The 12032-nt window shown below is 46.2% G+C and overlaps 1 pseudogene; it reads left to right on the top strand.

Moving 5' to 3' along the window:
• The first annotated feature begins 9209 nt into the window (after positions 1–9209).
• On the top strand, positions 9210–9852 carry LOC140532078 (large ribosomal subunit protein eL29-like; annotated as a pseudogene).
• The last annotated feature ends 2180 nt before the right edge of the window (positions 9853–12032 follow it).

The raw sequence follows: 12032 nt of genomic DNA on the forward strand, positions 1-12032 counted from the left end.
GAATGCCCACCCACTCGGGCATCAGCATCAGCTCTCACCCTCCCTCCCCCATGCTTGGGTGGAGTCTTTGCCCGAGGCCTCAAACAAAGCAGTACAGCTAGTAGTCAGGCTGTTGTGGATACAAACCTAACCACATCCCAGGGGAGGCCTGAAAAGGCTGTATGGGCACCCCCCAAATTGCCAAGGAAAGCCCCCGGTCTGCCAGGTAGCCTTATCTTCAGCATTCCAGTATCATAAAGACAGAGAATCTAAGCTCTTGACTATTCTGAATTCTACAGTCAAAGGGAAAAGCCAACCCTACCCTCTGTCATCATAATCTAATCCCTGCTCTGCCCTCCCCCCCTCAAAAAACCCCCATGTTTTGAACAGCACAAGGCATGGTTGCAGGCCCAGTAAAGGCAGAACTCTCTCTCTGCTACTACTTCCTATGCTGACCTACAACCATAGAATATTAGTATTGAAAGGGCCCTTGGAGATTTCAGAGGCAGTCACAGTACTGGCCCCCAATAAGGTGGCGCTCATCAAGAAGAGTCCTTTGTTTTCATGTGAGAGGATAAAAGCCCAGTTTAGAAAGATACTGCCTCATCTGCCATCACATGGTCACCAGCAGGGCCAGGGTGGTGTTGGAACCTGGGGCACCTGCCCCCTACATCCCTCTGCTTTATCCTGACTCACCCCACTCCATCCTGTTATGTGCAAATGAGAGCTGATTTTACCCAGAATCTCACTAGTCTCCCACAGTCTCCTGGGGACTGTCAGGCCAAGATGCTACCATCCCCCTGCCTTGAACCTTCACATGCCTCCCCAGCCAAGTGACTTTCATCTGAAGGCCACCTACTGTCTTGCTCTGGCAGTCACTGACCCACAGGGATGGACTCCTGTTGGCTCAGGCTGGTGAGCACACAGGATCTGCCCAGACTGTGAACAGAATTTGCAGGGCCAGAGATGGACAGACTCTTCCAGGCTGCCCAGAAAGGGCCTGGGGGATTGGTAAGGTTTCAACCACAAACATTGACACTTTTCAATAGCTCCAGCGTGGAGCAGCCTGGCCTTCTCTCATCTGCCCAGCGATGACCCACAACACCCTCCACAGTCCTTTTCAGGAGCTGCTAACCCAACGAAAAGGGATCACTTGCACGTGCCGGGAGTCTGACTTTGGTTCAGCTCTGCAAAGTTCAGGGGAAGTGAAGGGAAGTGGCCAGTGGCCTGAGAGGATTTCCTTCAGGGAGGAACTAGGAAGGGGGCCATGATGCTCTGGCAGGGTCACCCAGTGAGCCAGGGGCAGCAGGGCCTTCATCCTGGGAGGATCATCCCCGGGCTGGGGATGCCCCACGTTAGAGAGTAAGCTGGAGGGCAGCTGGCCTCTGGCACTGGGAGGATGAGCCTGGCCAAGACCAGGCAAAGAGTGGGTGATGAGTCCCAGTCTGGCCAGCCAAGGGGGGCATCTGGGGCCAGGGGACAGGGTGCATCAGGTCTGGGCACGGGACTGTTGCCAGCTCTCCCACCCTCTCCAAATACACACAAGTCACACAGACACGTGTATGCACACACTCACTGGGAAAATCAACACAACTTTGGCCCAGAGGGAGGTGGAAAGGCATGCCAGGCCTTGGCACTGGGAAGTGAGTCCGGGCCTGGGCAACTCCATTTTGGGGTTGTTTGTGGGGAGAGGAAGCAAGGGGGAAAGCAGGCCTGGCACCGAGGGACCCAACTCGGTTACCGACATCCCTGGATGCTGGGGATTTGGGGGAGAGGTTAGGGGATGAACCAGAGGCAGCTGCACCAGGGGCAACTCTGGCGGGAGAGCTGTGCCCAGGTTTGGGGGGCAGACAAGTGGAGGGGCCGCCTCTGTGCCCAGGTTTGGGGGGGCGGCCGTGTCCTGGCACAGAGGAGGGCACCGTGCCCGAGCCCTGGCCCCTCCCCCGCCCCTCCTCTCCCGGCCCTGACCCGCCCGGGTACATGCAGAGAAGGTACCTGCAGAAACGGCTCCGACCCTCCCCCGCCCGCCAGCCGCGATCGCGTCCGCGTCGGCCGCTACCGTGGACACGCGGGAGGAACATTGGGGGAACGCGGGGCGAACGTGGGGCGGGCGGACAATGGGGCGCGGGGGCAAAGCGGTGGCGAGCTGGGGCGGGGGCGCGCGCGGGGAGTGGGTCCACGTAAACCTCGTGTGTGAATTCCACAAATACCTTAATACCTGTTTTATTTCTCAACATCCTTTATTTGGGTGCCGATTAGACTACCTTCTTATCCTCCCGCTCCAGCTCTTAAAAAAATGGAAATAACTTGAGAATGGTTGGAATCATTCGATTTCCCATAATTAGGTCTAACTCGTTTCAATATTTTAGATTCAAGTGTAAATTTCTGCGTGTGTGTGTGTGTGTGTGTGTGTGTGCGTGCGTGCGAGTGCATTGCAAGCAAGCTATGTTGCAGGTAAGAGAAAGTACAAGGAAGGGATTGGCATAAATGAGCTGATACAATCTTCTCCTTTACTTCTATTTTCTCTTTTGAGGAGAATGATCTCTGGGATAGGAAGGATCGGACACCACAATGGATAATGGGGAATGGAAGCCCCAGATCAGTGTGGAGGTGGTAAGTCCATTCAGCTCTGTATAATCTGAGAAGTTCTTGCTACATTGTAGGGACTGAGATACAGAAAGAGCAGTGAAGTGGCCTCTGTCCTCAGAGAGCGTCTCTTCTGTTCCGTGTACATGAATGAGTCAGTATGAGGATGGCGAGAACCCTGACAACTGGGGCAGGGAAGGCATCGGACAAGAGGAGGCTGCTGAGATAGGAGCATGAGGATCCTGAGCAGTCTTAGCTATGGGCTCGCCACCAGGTGGTGACTTTTGGCCATGGCAATTCCTAAAACAAAAAGACAAAATTTGTGGGCATCCCTCTTGCAGGACTCCAGTGATAACAGACAGTGTCAGAAAAGGAAGCAGAAGGTGGCTATGAAATTGCAGCTTTGAACCTCATTTTCTTTTCTATTTAAAAAAATACTTCTTTTCAGCATTCACTTTTATAAGGTTTTGAGTTCCAGAATCATTTTCTCCTTTCGTCTCCCCTTCCCTTTCCCCAAGACAGAAAACGCTCTGATATAGGCTATATGTGGACAATCATATTACGCGCGTTTCCACATTAGTCATGTTGTGAAAGAAGAATCAGAAGAAAAGGGAAAAACGAGAAAGAAAAACAGAGAAAAATAGTGCTCTTAAATCTGCAGTCAGACTTCACAGTTCTTTGTCTGGAGGTCGATGTCATTTCTTCCAACGAGTCTTTTGGAATTGTCTTAGAGCCTTGTACTTCTCAGAAGAACGAAGTCTATCAAAGTTACTTATCACACAAAGTGGCTGTTACTGTGTACAATGTTCTCGTAGTTCTGCTCACTTCATTCAGCATGAGTTCATGTGAGCCTTTCCAGGTTTTTCTGAAATCAGCCTACTCATCACTCTCATAGCACAGTAGTATTCCACTCCATTCATACACCCCAGCTTGTTCAGCCATTTCCCAATCGATGAGCATCCCTTCAATTTCCAATACTTTGCTCTCACAAAAAGCTGCTATAAACATTTTTGTGCATGTGGGTCCTTTCCCTTCTTTATGATCTCTTTGGAATACAGACCTAGTAGTGGTATTGCTGGGTCAAAGGGTACATATAACACAGTTGTATAGTCCTTTGGGTATAGTTTGAACTTCAGTTGAACTGCACTTCCTTAAATGTGAGATCCTTCTCCATTGATTCCTATTCAGCATTCCATTGGAGGATAGCATGTGTATCAATATTGACATTTTTGCTATAAATGAAGCCACAGAAATCAGGAAATGGAAGGATGGCTCACAGGCTCTTTGAGAAATCAAGAAAAGGATTGATATCATTGGATCTAACAAACAAGAAGTGACTCAGGTGATTCAGCCTACTTACTTTACAGATCTCATTAGCCAAACGCAAATATAGCAGCTCCCGAAACCTCCTTGGAACTTTGGAGTCAACATCAGAGCAAAAGATGAGGACAAGAAATTCTATGGAGAAAAACGGTAGATTTCTCCAGATGAAGTCAATATACACCTTGATATTTGGTGATTTCAGTGCAAAGGTGGGCAGAGAAAATGGCAAAAAAGACATTGCGAAGTGTAACCTAGGATTAGGAAAGGAAAGAGTTCAGTCATCTATGTAGCAGAAATACTTCTTTCAGGAAGAGTTAGAAGAATTGAAAAAAATTTAATTGCAGGAATTTGAATTGTATATATTTATTATAAGGGTTTTTTTTCCCATAGATAAGGGAGATCAGAGATGGATTTTCGTTAATATGAAAACGCATGAGTGGGGGGGCGGAGCCAAGATGGGGGACTAGAAAAACACACTTATGTAGGGTCTCCCCACACAGCCCACAAAATACCTGTAGAGAGGGACTCTCAACAAATCATGGAGCAGCAGAAGTGGAGAACAACAGAGTGGAGGAGATTTTCAGCCGACGGTGACCTGAAAGGCCCACAGAAACATCGTTTATGCTGGACGCTGAGCGGAGCGTGGAGCCCAGCCTGGCCTTGCCCGCCTGATGTGACGTGGAGCAACATGATGAGACTCTGGAAGGAGGACACCTCAGGAGTGGAATTTCCAGTTGTGGAATCTCCAGTTGCAGCAGCAGGTTCTCAGATCCCTCAACCCACAGGCACCAAAGATCTGTGATGTGGTTTATTCAGTTGGCCAGGAAGGGAGAAGGGCCTTCCTATAGCTCCAGCAGCAGGCAGCAGCCACAGAGAGTGCACAGCAGCCCATACAGCGTAAAAACCCCTGGGGGCACTGAAGAGCTGAGTCTTACCTCAGCCCTGGGTGGAGGACCTGGCCTAGCTGGTCTTTGTCTCACACTGAATGGCGGCCCTGCCTGTTGGGGTCCCCTAGACCATTTACGGGAACCCCTGACCGCGACCCAAGGCTCTTGTCCAGCAAGAGGCCTTGATCTCGTGAGTAATGAAATGGGGCGGGAGACAAAGGTGGTGAAGACTCCGTTTATTTCATCTCATTCACATGCATATGTAGTCTTTATGTAAAACATTCCTAAGCCTTACGTTGAACCTATCAGCTATCACCTTTCACATTGAACCTATCACCTATCACCTTTCCTTATATGGGTGTCTTCTCCACTGGACATCCGGAGCCAGGACAAAGAACTGCCACGTTGCAAACAAAGACGAGACCCTTCCTCCTGAAATCCATCTAGTTCCACCCCTACTGACAAGCCCCTAGGTTATCTAGGCAGGCTCTCAGTGTGGCGTCCTGAAATGGATAGGGGTTGGCTCTAACTCGTCCCGTTCCACCTGCCCATACAGCTTATCTGAAAATCAGCCCCCAGTGCTGACTTGATGGAACTGGAGGCTAGATGGCTGTGGAGAGGTAATGGCTAAGATTCTGGACATAAAAATCCCTTTCTGCGTCCAGAGCAGCACATGCTTGATCGTGCCACCTTGGAGCAACTGAGATCTCACAGATTCTCAAAGTATACCCTACTCTTGACAAAGGACCCAAGAGTCAAGTAACTGGTTGGGAAAATGCCCAAAAAATGGAAAAAAAATAAGACCAGAGAAGGTTACTTTCTTGGTGAACAGATATCTCTTCCCATCCTTTCAGATGAGGAAGAACGAGGCTTACCATCAGGGAAAGACATAGAAGTCAAGGCTTCTGTATCCCAAACGTCCAAAATCAATATTCAAGGGGCTGAGGCCATGGAAGAGCTCAAAAAGGATTTTGAAAATCATGTTAGAGAGGTGGAGGGAAAACTGGGAAGAGAAATGAGAGAGATGCAAGAAAAACAGGAAAAGCAGGTCAACACCTTGCTAAAAGAGAACCAAAAAGATGCTGAAGAAAATAACACCTTTAAAAATAGCCTAACTCAATTGGCAAAAGAATTTCAAAAAGCCAATGAGGAGAAGAATGCTTGAAAAAGCAGAATCAGTCAAATGGAAAAGGATGTCCAAAAGCTCACTGAAGAAAATAGTTCTTTCAAAATTAGAATGGAACAGATGGAGGCTAATGACTTTATGAGAAACCAAGAAATCACAAAACAAAACCAAAAGAATGAACAAATGGAAGATAACATGAAATACCTCATTGGAAAAACACTGACCTAGAAAATAGATCCAGGAGAGACAATTTAAAAATTATGGGACTACCTGAAAGCCGTGATCAAAACAAGAGCCTGGACATCATCTTTCATGAAATTATCATGGAAAACTGCCCTGATATTCTCGAATGAGAGGGCAAAATAAATATTGAAAGAATCCACTGATCACTACCTGAAAGACATCCAAAAAGAGAAACTCCTAGGAACATTGTGGCCAAATTCCAGAGTTCCCAGGTCAAGGAGAAAATATTGCAAGCAGCTGGAAAGAAACAATTCAAATATTGTGGCAATACAATCAGGATAACACAAGATCTAGCAGCTTCTACATTAAGGGATCAAAGGGCGTGGAATATGATATTCCCAAAGTCAAAGGAAGTAGGACCAAAACCAAGAATCACCTACCCAGCAAAACTGAGTATAATACTTCAGGGGAAACAATGGTCTTGCAACAAAATAGAGGACTTTCAAGCATTCTTGATGAAAAGACCAGAGCTGAAAAGAAAATCTGACTTTCAAACACAAGAATGAAGAGAAGCATGAAAAGGTAAACAGCAAAGAGAAGTCAAAGGGACTTACTAAAGTTGAACTGTTTACATTCCTACATGGAAAGACAATATTTGTAACTCTTGAAACTTTTCAGTATTTGGGTAGTTGGTAGGATTACACACACACACACACACACACACACACACACACACAGACACACGCACGCACACACACACAGAGCACAGAGTGAATTAAATAGGATGGGATCATATCTTAAAGAAATGAAATTAAGCAGCAAGAGAGAAATATATTGGGAGGAGAAAGGGAGAAATGGAATGGGGCAAATTATTTCTCATAAAAGAGGCAAGCAAAAGACTTTTCAGTGGAGGGAAAAAGAGGGGAGGAGAGAGAAAAACATGAAGCTTACTCTCATCACATTCGACTAAAGGAAGGAATAAAATGCACACTCGTTTTGGTATGAAAACCTATCCTACAATACAGGAAAGTGGGGGAGAATGGGATCAGCAGGGTGGGAGGGATGATAGAAGGGAGGGCAGTGGAAGGAGGGAGCAATTTGAAGTCAACACTTAGGGAGGGACAGGATCAAAAGAGAGAATAGAAGCAATGCGGGGCAGGATAGGATGGAGGGAAATATAGTTAGTCTTACACAACACGACTATTATGGAAGTCACTTGCAAAACTACACAGATATGGCCTATATTGAATTGCTTGCCTTCCCAAAGGGAATGGTTGGGGAGGGAGGGATGAAGAGAAGTTGGAATTCAAAGTTTTAGGAACAACTGTCAAGTATTTTTCTTGCTACTAGGAAATAAGAAATACAGGTAATGGGGTATAGAAAGTTATCTGGCCCTACAGGACAAAAGAGAAGATGGGGACAAGGGAAGGGCAAGAAGAGAGGGCAGACTGGTGATTGGGGCAATTAGAATGCTTGGCGTTTTAGGGGGAAGGGGAGAAATGGGGAGAAAATTTGGAACCCAAAATTTTGTGAAAATGAATGTTAAAAGTTAAATAAATAAATTAATTTAAAACACAAAAACAAAAAACATGAGTGTAGGAAATCCCTGGATGTGGCAAATGCCAAACAATCTCAGCCTAAAATGTATCTTAATGGATAAGAAATGATTGGTTATCGATGTGGGAATCATTTCTGAATAATCTTTGCAGTCAAATCATCTTGTTAAAGCAGAGGACAAAACCCCCAAATTAGAGAGAAAGATAAGATGGCATGCAATCCAAATAGCTTCAACTTGACCCACTCAAGTAAGTGAAAAGTGGTGAAAAGTAGGAAACAGAGGAAGGAAAGGGCAGAAATTGAATCAACATAAAGCAATTGCCACCTAGAGGAGGTCAAAATATCCTAGAAAATATTTAGCCAAGCACCACCTGATCCCATTATCAAATAGAGAAATGTGGCAACCAAGGGCAACACAGGTTTAGAACATGACCTCGTTCCCAAAACCTGAATTAGGGCGATGGAAGATCATGAAGAAAGATCCCCTCTGCCTTTATAAAAACGGAGAAAAATTGTGGAAGGAAAAGCTAAATTTCCAGCAATCTAGGTGTGAGATTGAACCACCCCGAGAGTATGTATCAAAAACGAAACTGCCAAGGAGATAACAAAAATACTAAAAATGCAACAGATGTGTTGGTGTTTGTGTAAGAAATGAGGTTACCATTGACCACATTTGGATGTTTCTGTCCCTCATGTCCTCTGCTGGATTGAGGAATGTTTATTGATTGGGTACATTGTCTACAAGAGGCACATTCACTTCCTTTCTTTCACTCTCTTTACCCTCTGTAGTCTGGCCTCCAACCTCATTATTCCACCCAAACTGGTGACTTCTTGACTGTCCGATCCTCTCTCAGTCCTCTCTCAGTCCTCATCCTCCATCCATCACTCTGCAGCTTTTAATAGGATCATTCAGTCAATAAATATTTATTAAATACTTATCATGCACCAGGTGTGTTAAAAGGTAGGAATAGAAAGAAAGACAAAAACAGGGTGGCTGCCCTCAAGGGCCTCACAATCTGATGAGAGAGACAATGTGCAAAAAATGAGTACAAAGAATGTACTGAAAAGAGGAAAAAGTCAGCAGAAGATAGAATTAAGGCGAGTTGGGGGAGGCTTCTTGTAGAAGGTAAGATTTTAACTGGTGCTTGAAGGGAGCTAGGGAAGCAGAGAAAAGGAGGGATAACATTCCCAGCATGGAAGATGGACGGTCATGTGCAAGGAAGAGTCAGGAGGCCAGTGTCACTGGATTGAAGAAGTGGGGAGTGAAGTGGGAGATGAGTGGAAAGGCAGGAGAGGGCTAGGTTAGGGAGGGTTTTGAACTCTCGTTCAGAGAGGATTCTGTATTTGATCCTGGAGGCAATAGAGAGTCACAGGTTTATTGAGGAGTTGAGTGGCATAGACCTGCACCTCAGGAAAATCAGTTTGACAACTGGAAGGAGGAGGGAGAGACTTGAGGGAGGCACATCCACCAGGAAATACTGCAGTAGTGCAGGCATGACCTTTCCTGTCTCTAGCTTTGACTTCTTCTAGTGGGTGGAATGCCTGTTAGTGAAGGTTGTTGTGTAAAGATGGCTAAGTCTAAGAACCATACCAGCCACAACCAATCACAAAAATGGCACAGAAATGGCATCAGGAAACCTAAGTCACGGTGATACATGTCTCTGAGATGGGTCAACTCCAAGTTTCTGAGAAACACATGCTTTGCCAAGAAACACAAGAAGGAGCTGAAGAAGATGTAAACCAAAAAAACCAAACAATTCCCAAGGTCCAAGCAGAAGCCATGAAGCCACCAAGGCCTTCGAGGTCAAACTTCTTAGGGCTAAAATCCCTGAGGCGAGTGCCCAGCATGCTGGCCACAAGATGGCCACTAAGCATCCAGGCCCTAGGGTTGCCACCAAACGTCCAGGCTTCAGGATCATGAAGCCTGACTCTAAGGCTCCAAAGCGCACTGACCTTAAGGTCACCAAGTCTGCCATCAAGGTCACCAAGTCTGATCCCACGGCAGCCAAGTCTGATTCTAAGGACACAGAGCCCAGTGATTCCAAGGCTGGGAAGCCTGCTGAGTCCAAACCCAAAGATGCTGGAGCTAAGATTGCTAGTCCCAAGCCTTCAAAAGAGATGTTTCAAAATGAAAGAACTTGTTTAAATCCTAAAACATCATTTTCCCCCAGCCATGGTATGATTCTTCACTACTTTGTACAAATAAAATAAATGGTGAGTCATAAGAAAACAACAGTGCACAGGAGATGAGGCCTGGACTAGGGTAGGGGCAGCATCAGAGAAGAAAGTTCTGTTTTTGAAAGATGCTGCAGAGGTGAGCCTGAGGAGAGATGGTGCCAAGGTGAAATCTGCAAGAGATGTTGAAGGGTGAAATCTGCATGACATATTGGAGAGGTGAAACCGATGAGAGATGCTGTAAAGATGAAATCTGTGAGAGATATTGGAGAGGTGAAATTGATGAGAGGTGCTGCAAAGCTGAAATGGACAAGAGATGTTGGAGAGGTGAAATTGATGACAAATGTTGCAAAGCTGAAATGGACAAGAGATGTTGGAGAGGTAAAACTGATCAGAGATGCTGCAAAGATGAAATCTGAGAGATGTTGAAGGGTGAAATCTGCAAGGGATGTTGGAGAGGTGAAACTGATGAGAGGTGCTGCAAAGCTGAAATCCACAAGAGATGTTGCAGAGGTAAATTGGACAATCTTTGACAATCCCTTGGACAGAAGTTAGGATTTGAAGATGATGCCAAGGTTAGGAGCCTGGAAGATGGTGGTGCCCTCTACAGTAATAGGGAAGGTAGGAGGGGAAAGAATAGGGGGAAGATGAAGAGTTCTGTTTTGGACATGTTGAGTTGAAAATGTCTACACGACATCCAATTTGTGACATCAACAAAGCAACGAGAGATGAAAGACTGGAGGTCAGCACAGGGTTTTAGGCAGAATAGGTAGATTTGAGAAATCATGAGCATGGAGAGGGTGATTCAATCCATGGCAGCTGATGAGATCACTGAGTGAAGAAGAATGAAGAGAGAAGAGTAACGGACCCAGGATTGAATCCAGGGTCTTCTTCTCCTTCCCACTCTTTTCTCTCCAGGTTTTCATGAGTCCAACCTCACCTGTTTTTCTTCCTTCATGTTTGACTGCCCTTTCTCAGTCTCCTGGTCGGGATCTTCATCCAGGTCATGCCTGTTAAGAGGCTGGGCTCCCTAGAGCTCTGTAAAATCTCTGCATCTCTGCCTACTGGATTGGACAGGTTACCTTTAGGTAATTGTAGGACCCAGATTAACTTACTTTCCTTTTTAAACTCTTCCCCCCCACCACTCCCCCCTTAAGTTAGAAGCATAGAGGCAAAGGTTTATTAACCTCACTCTCCCTTCTCTCCCATCTCAAGGTGAGCTCCAGCCTATTCTAAATGTCCCTTAGGTAACCCTGATTTTATGTTCTTGCCCCATTTGTGCTTTGTGCCTCAATGAGACATTATGGGCAAGTGACTCTGGACAGAGAATCCTGAACTCTCCCTTCCTGTTCACTGCTTTATATAAGGTGCATGAGTTCATCAAGCAGGTGGGAACTGCTCCATCAAGAAAGCCATTTCCAACCTCAGTTGAACAAGAACTTTTTCAGACTCTGAGCACTATCTCTCCTTTGGTCCACGAAGCAGTTTGTTTTCGTGACAGGAGGGCAGAACTGCACGGGATAAAAATGTGCATTTCCTGCCTACGCTGCCAAGATCCCAGATCCCTTGTAAAATGGTGTCTGATGAGCTGCTAGTCTTTGCTTGGATCAGAGCAATTCTGCAAAGTGCAGTCAGATTTTAGCACAGTCTGAATCTCAGATGACAGGTGGATTTGGAAAGGGTTAACGGGTTACATTGCCCTACCTGTCGAGTGCTGGCTAATGAGCTGATGCCAGCTCCCTGGGAGGTCTCAGGGGAATTGTCCTGATTGCCCCAGGGATCTCCCCTTTTCTCCGTGCTTGTTCAGCATTTTTATCAACGACTTCAGTGAAATAGCACAAGGTGTGCTTGTCCAAATGTGCCAATGCTAGAGCTGGGAGGGAGGGGTGGAGATGTCACATGACTGATAGGATGGAGCTAGCTAAAATTTAGGATTCTATCCAAATGAAAATATCCAGTGGAGGTAAAAGCAGAGTCCTCAACAAGAATTAGAAAAGAAAAACCAATGAGTGGGGGAGGGTGATGCAGCCATGGCTCCTGTTAAAGGATTTGGGGATTTTAGGGGATAGCAGTGTCTGTGTGAATCACTAGTTAAACTTGATGGTTGGAATGACCAGTGCCTTCCTGAGGGGCATGGAGAGGCCTACGATCTAGGAAGGGGGGTCAGTAATAGGTCAGCCCAAGTCTGTCCTGAGGAGACCACAGCTAGAGGGCAG

Source organism: Notamacropus eugenii, chromosome 3 (assembly GCF_028372415.1).
Source record: "Notamacropus eugenii isolate mMacEug1 chromosome 3, mMacEug1.pri_v2, whole genome shotgun sequence".
NCBI lineage: Eukaryota > Metazoa > Chordata > Mammalia > Diprotodontia > Macropodidae > Notamacropus > Notamacropus eugenii.